The sequence below is a fragment of the Chelonoidis abingdonii genome, chromosome 3, assembly GCF_003597395.2.
Source record: "Chelonoidis abingdonii isolate Lonesome George chromosome 3, CheloAbing_2.0, whole genome shotgun sequence".
NCBI lineage: Eukaryota > Metazoa > Chordata > Testudines > Testudinidae > Chelonoidis > Chelonoidis abingdonii.
In genome coordinates, this window is record NC_133771.1 from 138126492 (window position 1) to 138141175 (window position 14684).

The 14684-nt window shown below is 41.0% G+C and overlaps 1 long non-coding RNA gene across 2 annotated transcripts; it reads right to left on the reverse strand.

Moving 5' to 3' along the window:
• Window positions 1-2319: 2319 nt before the first annotated feature.
• Window positions 2320-14249, reverse strand: LOC142046489 (uncharacterized). Of its 2 annotated transcripts, none has more exons than XR_012655437.1 (2): window positions 13742-14249; window positions 2320-2510 (listed from the first exon to the last, which is right to left on the reverse strand). It is a non-coding gene; the product is annotated as an uncharacterized LOC142046489 (long non-coding RNA). The 2 variants fall into 2 exon arrangements; XR_012655436.1 differs by having other exon boundaries at window positions 13628-14249.
• Window positions 14250-14684: the final 435 nt, after the last annotated feature.

Below are 14684 nucleotides of genomic sequence, written 5' to 3' on the forward strand. Positions count from 1 at the left end.
TCCCCCAAACAGTTGTTTGAGAACATCAGCAATACTTTTAGCACTTATTCTCCACATGTGCATGCAACTCCCTTTGATGCAAATGAGTTACTTCCACATATCATGGGGAAAATAGACCCTGTAAGTAGTCTGGGAATCCCTAACGCACCAGATCCTTGGTTACTTCACTCCATTTCCAAAAGCTGTCTGCATATTTATGTGTCACCTCAACTCATTTGTCCCAGCAGGCAGCTGGTTCTGTCATATAATACCATGCTTGCTGCTCCATAAGTATCCTGGAATAGTTAATGTCCATTTCTGCATGAAAGCTTCCACTTTACATCCCCTCTTATAATGTGCCAGTTTGCAGCTTTTGTGAGAATTCTCTGCAATAACACTATTTTATCATCTGGCGCTATAAACTTACAGACGTAACTCTGTACACTGACCCACCATAGGGGCTACAAGCTAATGGACAAGTCATCACCTCCACTTTTATGGACTAAGGGTAAAAATTCCTGGGCATGGAAGGGCAGAGGAATGGTGTCTCATCCACTGCTATAGCTTTGGTCACTTAAATCAATCTTTCACCTGAAGGGCTAGAATATGTTCACATATGGATGTACAAGGGAGGGAGAGGGTACATGGAGCCAGCTGGCTACAAGCGATGAGGTGCCTGTTACACTCTCTAAGGATGGTGCAGTGGCTGCATTTCCCAGGAGTCATTGCATCTCCCTAAGGTACTTTGCATCCTGGAAGTCCCACTGGGACAGCACAGTTTTGTACCACCCCCGATGCAGGGCTATGGCTTAATATCACAGGTTAAGAGATGGTTTGATCACAGTCTATAAGTACCTAGACGGGGAACAAATATTTAAGAATAGGCTCTTCAATCTAGCAGGAAGGGTATAACACAATCCAATGACTGGAAGTTGAAGTTAGATAAATGCAGAATAGAAATAAGGCATCAATTTTTAATGGTGAGAATAATTAACCATGGGAACAATTTGCCAAGGGTCATGATGGATTCACCATCACTGACAATTTTTAAATCAAGATAGGATATTTTTCTAAAAGCTCTGCTGTAGGAATGATTGTGGGGAAGTTCTATGGCCTGTGCTATACAGGAGATCAGATGAGATGATTAACATATAGATTCTAAGGCCACAAGGCACCAATCAATCTATGAATGACTCCTCAATTCAATGACTAGAACCACAATATGATAATGGGATCCTAAAGTAAGTTGAATTTTGCTGATTAAAAAAACAAACAAAAAAATACCGCTTTTTCAGAACTCCTGTGCTATTTTCATTGCTTTGTGGTATTTAACTAAATGCTTAGACAATTGCTTTTACCATATTTAAACAAGAGGGGGTTTGGTTTAAAAATTTCCAAAGATGTCTAGCATTCAGATTGGCAACAGTTGTATGGAATAAAATATGTGGACATAATTACAGACCAACTGTTAATTTGGCACTTGTACAGGAATGAAATTTCAATTAAGTTTTGTCAGCAGCAAGTGTGAATGACAGATCCCATATGAAACTTCATATCCAGTAAACTGCCTAAATAAAGATTGGGATGTCATCCAGTTAATGAATTAGATCACATGCACTGATTACATACTTTGTAAATAATGTTCTCCTTTCCCCTGTTCTTGAAAATGAATTGTTTATCCAGTTGTTGTTTTCTTAAAGAATGGCCCACATAGCAGGTAAATTGGAACAGTCACACTCTGGGCTGACCCCTAAGCCAAATGGTGCCCCAGGCGAGGAGCACCTTCAGCACTCCCCTCCCCTCAATTTGTTAAACTTTTGGATGCCTTTTTATTGCATTTGTAGCCCATTTCATGACTTTGAGGCATGATTTGCATGCATGATTTATCCCTGTCATACAAGACAAATATTGCAGCTGGACTCTCACTTCACTTCAGTTCGTTCTTATATCTCACTTATTGACTGGCAATGCCTCTCCCCTTATACACCCATGAGGGTATGGCTGACAACATCCTAGGAGGTTTGAGGCAAATGTAGCTCTCAAAGTCTGGAAGGTTCCACAAGATTGTACAAAGGTCCAGAACATTCTAGAAGGTTAGTGAAAAATGAATCCACATAGGGAATACCCAAAACAGGTTACTTCAAACATTCTATTTTTCCTTTTGTTGCTAACAACAAAAATAGCACCCCGAGCCTGGGACCCTCCAAGCTCCATACCCCCAGCAGTCGCCTGGGTCGCTTGCCCTAAATCTGGCTCTGATCACATTGTGTTTAGAGCAGGGTCATACAACTGAGTGAATTATCCCATTAGCCCGATAGGCCAGAATTAAATCACATGCAAGATTTTTGAATATATATAATAAAATGACTGCACAAGGTCACAAAGCAGTTGTATTCACATTCATTTGGAACCATGCAATGAAGTACAAATCCTCTCCCAAAGAATTCATGTTGCTACCAGACAGTGATTCAGCTGCTGTTCTCAGTGGTCCCAGGAGAAAACCAGATTATCTCAGCACCATCAGCAAGTTTCTGGAAAGAGAGACAGATTATTAATGGGGTAGCATGGAAAGGCTCACTAGCCTTTCAACTATGAAATATGTTCCTGTACTGGATGAACAAGCGCTACATTTCCTGTTCTGTCTCAGCTATAATAGCTACCAGTGGCTATGAATGCCTCCCCCTTTTAAAAAAAAGTATAATACTAAAGAACTCTCAAAAAATTAATTCCAGTCACCCAACCCGAAACTATTTTGTCTTTCCCCACACTGTAGTTAGAGCTTGGATTTCATTAACAAAAATACACTCTGCAGCAGCTGATCCATGATAGTTACTGCAAATCTTCTTTGCTTTGAAGCAGTAAAAGCAATGCCAGATTAAGCACGCAACTCTTGTACTGTCAGCTCATGTAGAAGGCACCTTTAGACCTATTCTGCCTTCACTCAACCCCTGGAAATGATATTTTAATCTGCATGCAACCTAAATTCCAAAATTGACAACTGCAGATTCATGAATGATATCACAGTTCCAATCTCACTCACACTGGTGTGAATCAGGAGTAATTCCATTTACTTCAGAGGAGTTACTCCAGCTTTACACTGGTGTAACAGAGATCAGAGTCCGCTCCAAGCATTGGAGAAATTCTTGAATATGCTTAGTGCACATATTCAAACATGTAAATGAGGAGGTTCTCTACTGTGGTCAACATTTAGATCATCCTTCAGCTGGAAAAGGAGATGTAGTGAGGCTGGGGCTTTTTTTTGTATATTTGCTTATATTAAAGTTTTTGGTACTTTCATCCTTTAGCAGGGTTGACTGTGGAAGTGAAAGCTATCACCAGCACCATCCAGTCGTGATGACGAGTCATTTTAAAAAATGAAATGGGTGTCAAGCCAACTCCTTAGTTTAAGTTTGTATAAACAAGCTACTACAGTCTGTGATGGGGCAAGGCCAGATGGCTACAGTAAAGTAGTGAGGAACAGGTATGTTAGCCCCAGGCTAAACAAATCCCTGGTACCATGGTAACCAAATGGCAGTTGTTCCAGGTTAATTAAGACACCTGGGGCCAATTAAGATCCTTCTAGAAGTGGAGATAGCTAGATTGATTGGGACACCTGAAGCCAATCAAGGGCTGGCTGGAACTAGTTAAAAGCCTCCCAGTTAGTCAGTGAGGTGTGGGTGTCAGGAGCTATAGGAGGGAGTTGTGCTGTTGGAGGAATGAAACAGTATGAATCCATATTAGGTGCAAGGAAGGTGGCCCTGAGGTAATGGTGAAGGAGATATAGAGTGGGGGATGCTGTGGGGAAGTGGCCCAGGGAATTGTACATGTCCTATTTCCAAAAAGTCAGCTACCATAGCTGCTAATTTTAGGGTCCCTGGGCTGGAGCCGAGAGTAGAGGGTGGGCTTGGGCTCCACCCTCCCCTCCCTGATTAATCACTGAGACTGGAAGACAACAGAGACCGTGAGGGAGGATTGCTTCTCCTCACCTCTGTTGTTGGCTTATGATGAAAATAGCTCAGTAAGCTGTGACCCTTCTCTCTAGAGAGAGAGAAGGGCTATGTGGAGGGTCCCAGTGAGCCTCTGAGGCTAGCAAAATCTTCCAGGAAACGCAGGACCCACAGAGTTAAGGACAAAACTTTGTCATAAGTCTGAAGACTGTACATTTCACATCACAACTATGATACTGGCTATCATAGGACACTGGAGAAAAGTTGATCTCTATTTATACTTTCCAGTAGCTTCATCTCAAGAAAAGCATTTTTCACCCTTTTAAAATGGGCTTTGATAGGCCACCCAATTTTTTCATGATGTTTAATGAATGCAGAAATCAAGCACTCATACATGCTGCTACTCATTGTAATCAGGCACACAGCAGTCAGCCAAAACATCAGTAGCACAATCAAGGCATGGATTGCTCCCTAGCTTATGAGTGTTGGGGAAACTATTTGGCCATTCAGTTTCTTCAGAAGATTAGGGTGGTGAGTGCTAATTTAGGGAAAAAAATGGAATCATCTTCGGGACTTTCTGAAAAGCTTTTGAATTCCCATATAGCCAATCTACTATATAGTTTCTGGTGCATTAGTGGCAGTTACAAATAAAGCTGCCTATGTGGTTCCATTCGAAGTTCTTGTTTTGAGTCAGTCAGAACATCCCAAAACTCACTCATCAGGTGACATTTTATAGCTCTTAAAATAAAAATCTTCAAGAATAATTGTTGAGCAAAGTTAGTGCACACCCTTGAGTAATTTTTGAGTGTGAAAAGTCCAGGAATGCATTATAAATGGAGGGAGATTAACAGGACAGGGAGAAGTTTTGGGGGGTAGGGGAGGGAGAACAGCCTACCTGTCACCTCCTGGCCTCCATCATTCCCCCCCACACACACTTCAAACTTCTCCCTATCCTGTTAATCTCTCTGAATGTAACTTGCTTATATGGGAAATAGTCCGGAAGAGCTATTGTAGCATAGCTATTCCACCCTGGTGCCCTGTGTGAGCAATCTTATTCTATACTAAGAGTGCCTTTGTGCCATTTAGCATAATTACTATTGTGAACTAGCTATTACACTTTAAATTCACACAATACCTTCCCCTGTAGACAAATCAGCTCCAGGCCCACTCCCTAGATATATTTATAAGTCAGTCTGATCAGGCCACATGTAAAAAGTAGAGATGAACTACGAATAGGAAGCCTTGTTTGCTTTTGCTATGATTTCTTTGTCTGCAAAATAATAATTAGCATACTCCCCATTCAAAGAAAACAAAAACCCAGAAGAGCCCAAATTCAACTTCTATTTTCTGTTTTGAACGTTGATTTTATTTAGAATTCCACAGATAGTTCTCTGAAATTATTTAAGAAAAGTGTTAAATATACTTTTCAGAAAGTCATCTCACAAATAATGGGACATTATTGGATGGCCTTATGTTTATTTTTTCTTTAATGTACCTACCTCATTATGAGAAATTAAATGTTAAACTAATTTAAGAAAAATCCACCAAATCATGAGTAGTTTAGCTAAAGTAGTTTGGGGGTTCAGTAACAGTTGCTTTAAGGAACGAAGTGGGTCTCTTAATATGGTACTTGTTAAATTATTCAGGCCTGAATCTATTGTGGAAAGTGCTCTCTTGTTTCCAAGGTACAAATTCAAAAATTCTTACAACTGGGAATTTCTTGGCAACTGGAAAGATTTGCCTATGATGTTGTTTTCCCCAAGCACAAGGAAAGGGCCATTATATGCACTTAGATAGCCTTGTACATAATCATTTTACGTTGAATTTTAAATGAACCTATCAGGATGGTCAATCAAGGGTTCAGAAATCCTCACTCAATCTTTCATGACAGAGCAGAAAGGTAGAGGGCTAAGGAGTTAGCTGAGAACAAAGTGGACAATCCGTCATTATTTCCAAACTTTGTCATTGGTAGTCACTGTGTTATCTCCCATTTGCCTATGAGCTTCCGAGACCAAGATCAGGCCAGGGACCTATGAACGGTTGTTTGTAACTTGTAATATGTTTGTTTTTCCTCGATAAAAACTTTCCAATAGAATGAACAGTTTCCTACTGAACAGATTAGTAAATTGGTCGCTGCATTTTCCCGTGTTATTTCATGTTTCCTGTGCTGTATTTATTTTTATATATATAAAAGTTAAGAAAGGGTACAATTTTCTTTGATTGCATCATATTTAAAGATGCTACCTCTTGGAGCATGTCACTGAAATATACTACCAAAGAAGAGAAGCTATACCCTACAAAACAAATCCAAGTGGTAAGGTCTCTCCAGCTTGCCTTCACAAGAGGCAAGCTTTTGCTACACTCTGTGGTCTGTTGCAAACACTAAACTCTCTGCCCCTCTGGTGAAATGGGATCTAATTGTGGGTGTCCTTTATTTAAATAATAATTTTTAAAGGTGCCTATCTAAGTTTTTACCTACTCTGAAACATCATTAATAGTATAACAAAATCCCAGCAGCATAAAAATAGTCATTTCAACAGGAGCTCAGCCAGTCAGCCACCTACAGAGATTCCTTTCTACCCTTTCAGAAGGCCACCAAACAGGGCCACCGACAGTGTGTTCGGGCCCCAGTGAAAAAATTTTTTCGGGCCGCCCAGCAAGGCGGACTGGCTAAACAGGGCTGATGAAGCCAGGGAAGCTGGGCCCCAGGCCCACTTCTGGACCACCAGGGCCTGGTAATTTGTACTTGCTTCCGCTCCTCTCATCGGCCCTGCCGCCAAATTCATTCTTCTTTCAGACCAATGGGGTGGGGAAGAGAGAAGTTCCAGAGTCCTTCTGAGACCACTTTGAAACCCTCCCTCCACCCCCTTCTTTTATAAGGAGAGTGATCCATCTCAGGCAGCCCTGCTGATTACAGCTGTTGCAGTATGGTACAGGGAAAGAGGAGATCGCTCAGGTAGACCAGTATCAGGATATGTGGAGGTTTATAGGTAATAACTGCGCCTAGCAGAATTTGATTTTTTATAATATCAATGTTTATTTCTAAGCATTTTTTAAAAAAGATTTTTATCAATTGAAATTTTCACAGGGAAAATTGCAGGGAATTACGTGGGGAAGGGACAGAATTATTTAATGATAAAACATTGTGGTTCAACAAGTTAGAGCTTTATAAACCATTAAAAACAAATTGTCATAAGAACAGTCATACTGAGTCAGACCAATAGTCTGTCTAGCCCACTATTCTGTCTTCCAACAGTAGCTGGTGCCAGATTCTTGTGGAATGAACAGAATAGGGTAATTTATTGAGTGATCCAGCCCATGTCTTCCACACTCAGCTTCTGGCAATCAGAGATTGGACACCCAGAGCATGGGATTTCATCCCTGATCATCTTGGCTAATAGCCATTGATGGACCTATCCTTCATGAACTTATCTAATTTTTTTTTTAACCTAAACATACTTTTGTCCTCCACAATATCCCTGGCAACAAATTCCACATGTTGGCAGTGCAGTGTGTGTGTAAAAAGTACTTTGTTTTAAACCTACTGCATATTAATTTAATTAGGTGATGCCTGGTTCTTGTGTTATATAAAGGGTGAACAAACACTTCCTTATTCACTTTCTCCACACCATTCATGATTTTATAGAGGTCTATCAGATCCCCACTTAATCATCTCTTTTCTAAAATGAACAGTCCCAGTATTTTTAATATCTCCTCCTATGGCAGCTGTTCCATACCCCTAATCATTTTTGTTGCCCTTCTCTGTATCTTTTTCTATTATACTATATCTTTTTGAGATGAGGTGACCAGAACTGCACTCAGCATTGTATACCATGTGTGGGCATACCATGGATTTAAACACTGGCATGGTGATAGAGTCTCTTATTTATCCCTTTCCTAATGTTACCTTTTTTTGACTGCTGCTGCACATTGAGTGGATGTTTTCAGAGAACTATTCATGATGATGCCAAGATCTTTCTTGATTGGTAAGAACTAATTTAGACCCCATTATTTTGTACATATAGTTGGTTTTCCAGTGTACATTACTTTGCAATTATCAACACTGAATTTCAGCTGCCAGTCGATGTCCAATCACCTGGTTTTGTGAGATCTCTTTGTAGTCTGCTTTGGACTTATCTTGAGTAACTTTGTATTATCTGCAGATTTTGCTACTTTGCTATTTACCCCTTTCTCCAGATCATTTATGAATATAAATATGGTGCCAATACAAAACCTTTGAGGACCCGGCTATTTACCTCTCTCCACTGTGAAACTGAGCATTTATCTTATCCTTTATTTCATAGATCAATAATTTGGATACAGTAGGAAAAGACCTTCTCACTTATTCCATAACTGCCTACTTTGCTTAAGAGCCTTTGGTGAGGGACCTTGCCAAAGCCTTTCTGAAAGTCCAAGCACACTATATCCACTGGATCACCCTTGGCCACATTTGTTGACCCTCTCAAAGGATTCTAATAGCTAGGTTACACCAGTTAATAGTTCTGCAATTTCATATTTCAGTTCCTTCCAAACTCTTGGGTGAGGACCATCTGGTGCTGGTGACTTATTCTGTTAATGAGTTTCTTCCAAAACATCCCACACCGAAGCGTCAATAAAGGAGAGTTCCTCAGACTTGTCACCTAAAAAGAGTAGCTCGGGTGCAGCAATCTCCTTCGTTCCCTCTGCAGTAAAGACTGATGCAAAGAATGCATTCAGCTTTTCTACAATGGCCTTGTTTTCCTTGAGTGCTCCTTTAGCAGCTTGATCATCCAGTGGCCGTACTGATTGTTTGGCAGGCTTCCTGCTTCTGCTATAGTTTAAAATTCTTTTGCTGTTAGTTTGTGTCTTTTGTTAGTTGCTCTTCAAATTCCTTTTTGGCCTGACTAATTATAATTTTATACCTACAAAAGAACAAACTCTGGCTAGGCATTTTCCTCAGTAGGATTTGACCTCCAGTTTTAAAAGGATGCCTTTTTGCCACTAACTGCCTCTTTTACTCTGTTTAGCCATGGTGACTTTTTTGGGCCTCTAACTGTTTTTTTATTTTTAATTTTATTTTTTTATTTGGGGATATATAAATAGTTTGAGCCTCTAACATGGTGTTTTTAATAAGTTTCCATGCTGCTTTCAGGCATTTAATGTAAGCAGAAGGTGTCTTGTTGTATCAATAGACTTCTCCCTTGATGGTTTGGCAGGACATTAGAATACTGTTGTCCTCAACCACTGAGGTGGTCCCTATGTGTCCTCTTTTCTGGCTTCATTCTCATAGCTCACCTTGGCTTATGGATGATCTGTGATGAATGAAACAAGAGGAAAGATAGCTAGAGCACTGGTGGTGGAAGTATCAGGAAGAAGTAAGAAAGCTCTTTTCCTCCCTCAACATATCTGCAAGATTTCAGACAGTAAACTTGTTTCAAGTGGTAGATAATCCACATGTACCTGAGTAGCTCAGATTGTTAGCTAGCCTGAGTCCATTCTATTACTTGTTCTGTTAACAAGAGTGATCAGATTGGATGGGCTATCTGCTTCCATGGTGGAGGGATCTTGGTCTTGAAAAAAAAAAAGAGGCCTCATTTTCTCTGCTAGAGTTCCAGCATTGATGGTACTGGAGATGTTAAGAGAACTTCATTCCACCACCTGTGCTTTGGATCTATGACCTGTCTGGTGAAGGCCAATGGGAAAGTAGCAGGTCCTTTGCACGTGAAGACTGTCATTGCCTCTCAATGTAAGTAAGCTGTCTATTGCTCTGAAGGAAACTTCCCCCCTCCCCACCCAAGAAGTCATCATTTGACCCCGATAATGTTGCTATCAGTTGGTTTCACTCATAGTTGACAATGGGCATGGATGAGAGCAAGGTGGCCTGGACTTAATCCACAGCAGGGAGAGGTGGTGATGGTGTTTTAGGAAAAGAAGCTGACAGAGATGGCAAGGGTAATATCAGTCCCTTTGAGGGAGAACATCCATCACTAGTTAGAGTTTGCAATTTAGGGATGATTCTAGACCTCCAGCTGCTCTTTGATCATCATATTACAGCAGTAACCCAGTCAGCTATTTAACATCTGCATCTGGCTAGGAATTCTCAACCTTACCTTTCAGACTTGGAACTTGTCACTGTTATCTATGGTCTTGTTACCTCAAGATTAGACTATTGCAATATGCTCAGAGGCTATACCTTAAAACTACTTGGAGACCAGAATGCAGTGGCTCATTCTTGAGAGGGGTATCATGTGGGGAACATATGATACAAGTGTATAGACTACATATTGCTCTCTGGGTGGAGTTTACGGAGCTGATTATTATTAAGCTTGAAAGGATTTGATTTTTATGGATAAATGTCAGTTTCGCATCTCACACAGACTGACAAATATTTCCATCAATAATAAAAATTCTCAGAAAGGCAAAGAAACATATTAGAGTCAAAATTCAATGATAGACTTCTGAATTAGGCTTGTTACAAATGGCTCAGTGAATGAATAGTTAAACAGGTCTGATTTATTGATTTAAGGGTATTTACTTTGTGTACTTTGACATTTGATATTGACATGGGGTACAGTAATCAGGGATTTTATTATTAGAAATACAGCTAGTTGGGTTTGTGATGACTAGAACTGCATGGCGAATTGCCTGCTGGGTGTGAAGGTTCTAGATCTTTACATCTAGAAAGACTTGCTGAGGAGGCTGGGAAATGGCAAATCGTGGCCAGTGGGAGCTGAGGGGCTCCGTGCCTCTGGCACTCCAGGTAAACAGAACGTCCTGGCCGGCCAGCAGCTTACCCTGACAGGCTGGGAGCCAAAGTTTGCCAACCCCTGAAATATAGGGTCAGTTTATGAAAGGGTCATACAGTTTTTGCCATTTTTACCTATCCATCTTGTGGGGGTTGGGGGGGTCAGCTTATAAATGAACAGGCTAATGAATAAGTATAAATAGTATCTCTTTCTCCCATATATTAGCCTTGGTCTAAACTCACCTCTCCCCCCATCCCACCCCACCCCTTGCTCTCTTGTTTATGGCTATACTTACTTCCACATTGGATTATCCCAAAGTGGATTAATAATTTCAAAGCCCTCAGTTCTTCTGTGGATTCTTCACTCTTTCTGGAAGAGAGCTATTTATCTCCACACACTCACAGGGGTCTCCAAACAGAGGAGTCTGTCACTCCCTTCAAAAAGCACCATTCCACAACCTTATGGGTGAACCTGCCCATTCCCCCCACCCCATCCTTACTGCCCCCAGCCTATGTACAAAATTAGGTTAACTTTTTAAAAGAAACGACTGCAGGTGCTGAGCTTTTTGTTTATTCTGGCAAGGCTGAAAATAGCCATTGCTAACAAATATTTTGCCCTTCACAAGGCTTTTCAGAGATGCAACTGTTATCTCATCTAGTAAAAGTGCCAGCCCTAAGGGGAAAACAGACACTTAATTAGGTTAGGATAAGCTTCAAAAAGGTGCCTCTTTAAAAGTAATACCCATAATGCTCTGTGGTATAGGAGCATTGAACTGAATTCTAGCTCATGCAGAGAAGAACACTGATTTTAAGCTTTTTGGTTTGTTTTCCTTAGTTGTGTCTCATGTATTGATGGCTTTGTTTTAATCATCAAAAGCAAGAAAGCTTCATTCCTTCCATTATATGCTGAAGCAGACAGATCCCCAGGACATAATGCTAAGCTTGTGTGGAAAAGACCCTTTCCAGATTCCAGAGTATGAAACCACCAAGAAATTTATATTTCACATTGAGCTAGGACCTGGGGAGTTTAGTCTGAGCTGTGGAATTTTCATGCGGAGATCCATAAAGCTCATATGTCTCACTACCAAATTTTAGTATTGTAATGTAAGGAGCTTCTTCTTGTAAATAGGGATGCAACAGTTTAAGCCAAGCTTACTAGGAATGAAACTGCATCCAGGTCAGATTCAAATCATTAGATGTGCTGAAATATGTATTAGCATTTCCTTGCTTTTTGCGTCAGGCAACAGAAATGGGTTTGTATATAGTCACAGCTGTCTCTGGAATTTGCCGGTTTCCACCTTCACATCAATTCCAGGTCTCCTCTATACACTTAGGCCTGGTCTACACTTTGGGAGTGTGTGTGTGTGGGAAAAATTGATCTAAGTTATGCAACTTCAGCTACGTGAACAACATACATGAAGTAGACATACTTAGATCAACTTCCTGTGGTGTTTTCACTGTGGTAAGTTGATGGCTGACACTACCCTGTTGACTCCGCCTCTTGCTCCATTGGAGTACCAGAGTCCATGGGAGAGCACTCTGTGGTCAATTTATCTCATCTAATCTAAACACGACAAATCGACCCCCACTAGATCAATTGCTGCCCATCGATCCTGCTGGTAATGTAGACAAGCCCTTAAGGAGTCTGTCTCACTAGAAAGGTGACAAAGTTGTAGATACCTTTGATAAACCATTCCCACACTTTAGAAGGTCACGATCTTGACAATAGGACAATAACAGGAAGTTAAAGCAGTTGTGAATGGGTACACCACAGATCTGAAGATGTCTCAAGTGAATCCTCAGCTAGATTAGAGCAGCCTGGCTGACACAACACTTAAGTTTCATAAGATCATTGCCATTTTCCTCAATGCAGCAAATAAAGTGAAACAGGATTGCTGGAAATTGAGCCACACACCAGTGTGTCACTGAGCCATTTCTAGTCTACTGTCTAACACAGTGTCAGCAAATAAAGAAATTGTCAGACACAAGCAAGATTAACCAAAACATTGTACTAGCACGTCTGCAGCTCCTTCTATCTAAGAATCTCACTCTGTCCATTAAGTTAACCCAGCCTCACAACAGACCCATGAAGCAGGTATTATTGTCACCCCTTTGTAGAGAAACTCAGCCACAGAGAGGTTAAGTCATTATCCTACTACTCCTCTCCATTACATCTGCTTCTAAGGGCTTGAGTGCTTGCCTCAGAAATTTTATGAAAACAACCAGGGCGGTCTGTCATTATTCTTCTTCCCTGGTTGTATACATAAAACTATTTTTAAAATTATGGAGTGCTGTAGTTTGCTTAAGGGGCACAGGGAATTAGGTCTGATTTAAAACACTTGAGTCTAAACAATGTTTGATATTTAAACAGAAACATCTTCATGGATTTCATTTGGGGCATGCTGAAGATATTTGTCGCTTCAGACATTTCACTCCTTGTTGAAATTGCAAAGTGAACAAAGTGTTTGCATAAGACCTTCAAATTTATTCAAGGAGAAACCATACTTGCTCACGTATAGGTGAAGGAAAACTTTTGTTTGAGTTGACAGCTATGAATAGTGAAATGATAGAAATTAGGTTTCAAGACTTGATTTGCACAAACTAGGAAGAGACCATGGGTGCCACGTTTGTATAATTTTTGGTGGTGCCCAGAACAGGCCCAAGCACAACTGTCCTGTCTATAGGATGGGCAGGTGCAACCACCTCAGGCCCTGTGCTTTGGGGGGCCCCACATTTCAGGGGGACGTGGGGTCCAGGACAGCCTGGGTGGTTAGCAGAGGGCCTGGCATCGGCAGCAGTGAGAAACTTGGCTCCAGCCTGCCCCTGCTCTGCCCCCTCCGTGCCCCCATTCCACCCCTTCCTCCAAGCCCCTGCTCCACCTCTTTCCGGCTTCCACCAGTCCTTCTCCCAACAGGATCCCATGGGCTAGGAAGCCAAAGCCCTCTTGCTTACACCATCCATGCAGTGATGTATTTACCTCCATGATGTCTCTGCCCAGGTCCCCTTGACTGGAAGGATTGATGAAAACACCACCTGCTCCTTCCTCGCTCCCAGACCCCTGTAGTCACTTCTGATCTGCTCAGGATCATACTTTGCAGTACCATGGATGAGCAGTATGGGGTAGTAGTCAGAGGGTTGGATGATCCTCAGTAATCCTTCTGTCATGTCTCAGACATGGGCCCCTGGCACACAGCATACCTCCCAGGATGCCAGATCAGACCTGCAGAGGGATACAAATGTAAAAGCATACAATAAGTTAATTTCATATGGCAATAACTTCAGAATAGCTTTTTAATTGTTATAGTTATAATAAAGCACCAGATGTTCAGCCAATCAGATCATTCAATTAACTGAAAATTCACGTGTCTTTTCTAGGACTATGCAGAAGACACGTTGCCTGGAGCAACATTAATAAATTGTTTCATTGTTACTGGTGAAGGAGAAGATTCTTTATATTAAGAGAAACCCCAAAACTCTAAAAGGTGGAATATTTCCTTAGAAATTATTAAAAGCTTCAGAAAATCCAACTGTATCTTTAACAAGATCTATAATAAAAAAAAGTAACGTTTCTGGACTGCCTTCCATCTGGGGACCTTAATGTGCTTTACAAACACCAATTAACTCAGCCTTGTAATACATAAATGCCCACAAACTCAATTAAGGTAAAAGATTATGCCATTTCTATGCCAACTGAAACCATTTTAAAATTTATCACCATAACTTTATCAGGAATCAACAGATGGCACTAGTCCCGCTATCGTTACAAGTGCGGTGTTTCTGAATGTATCAGCAGCTAGCATTTGAAGAAATGCTGATCATCAGCTGTGGCGCAGTTAGGAATGGTGTGCATCTTTGGCCTGTGTGTGTGAGAGATACTAAGAAATGATTCTTAGGTAGGCTTGCAGGTTATACGCATACAAGAAAACAAAACGTTTCATGATGTCAATCTTTTAGTCCTCAGCCTTCAGTTTTGTCTGCCTTTTAGAGACTGTAAACTTCTCAAAGCAGGGACTGTCTTTGTGTCCTTTGCAGCA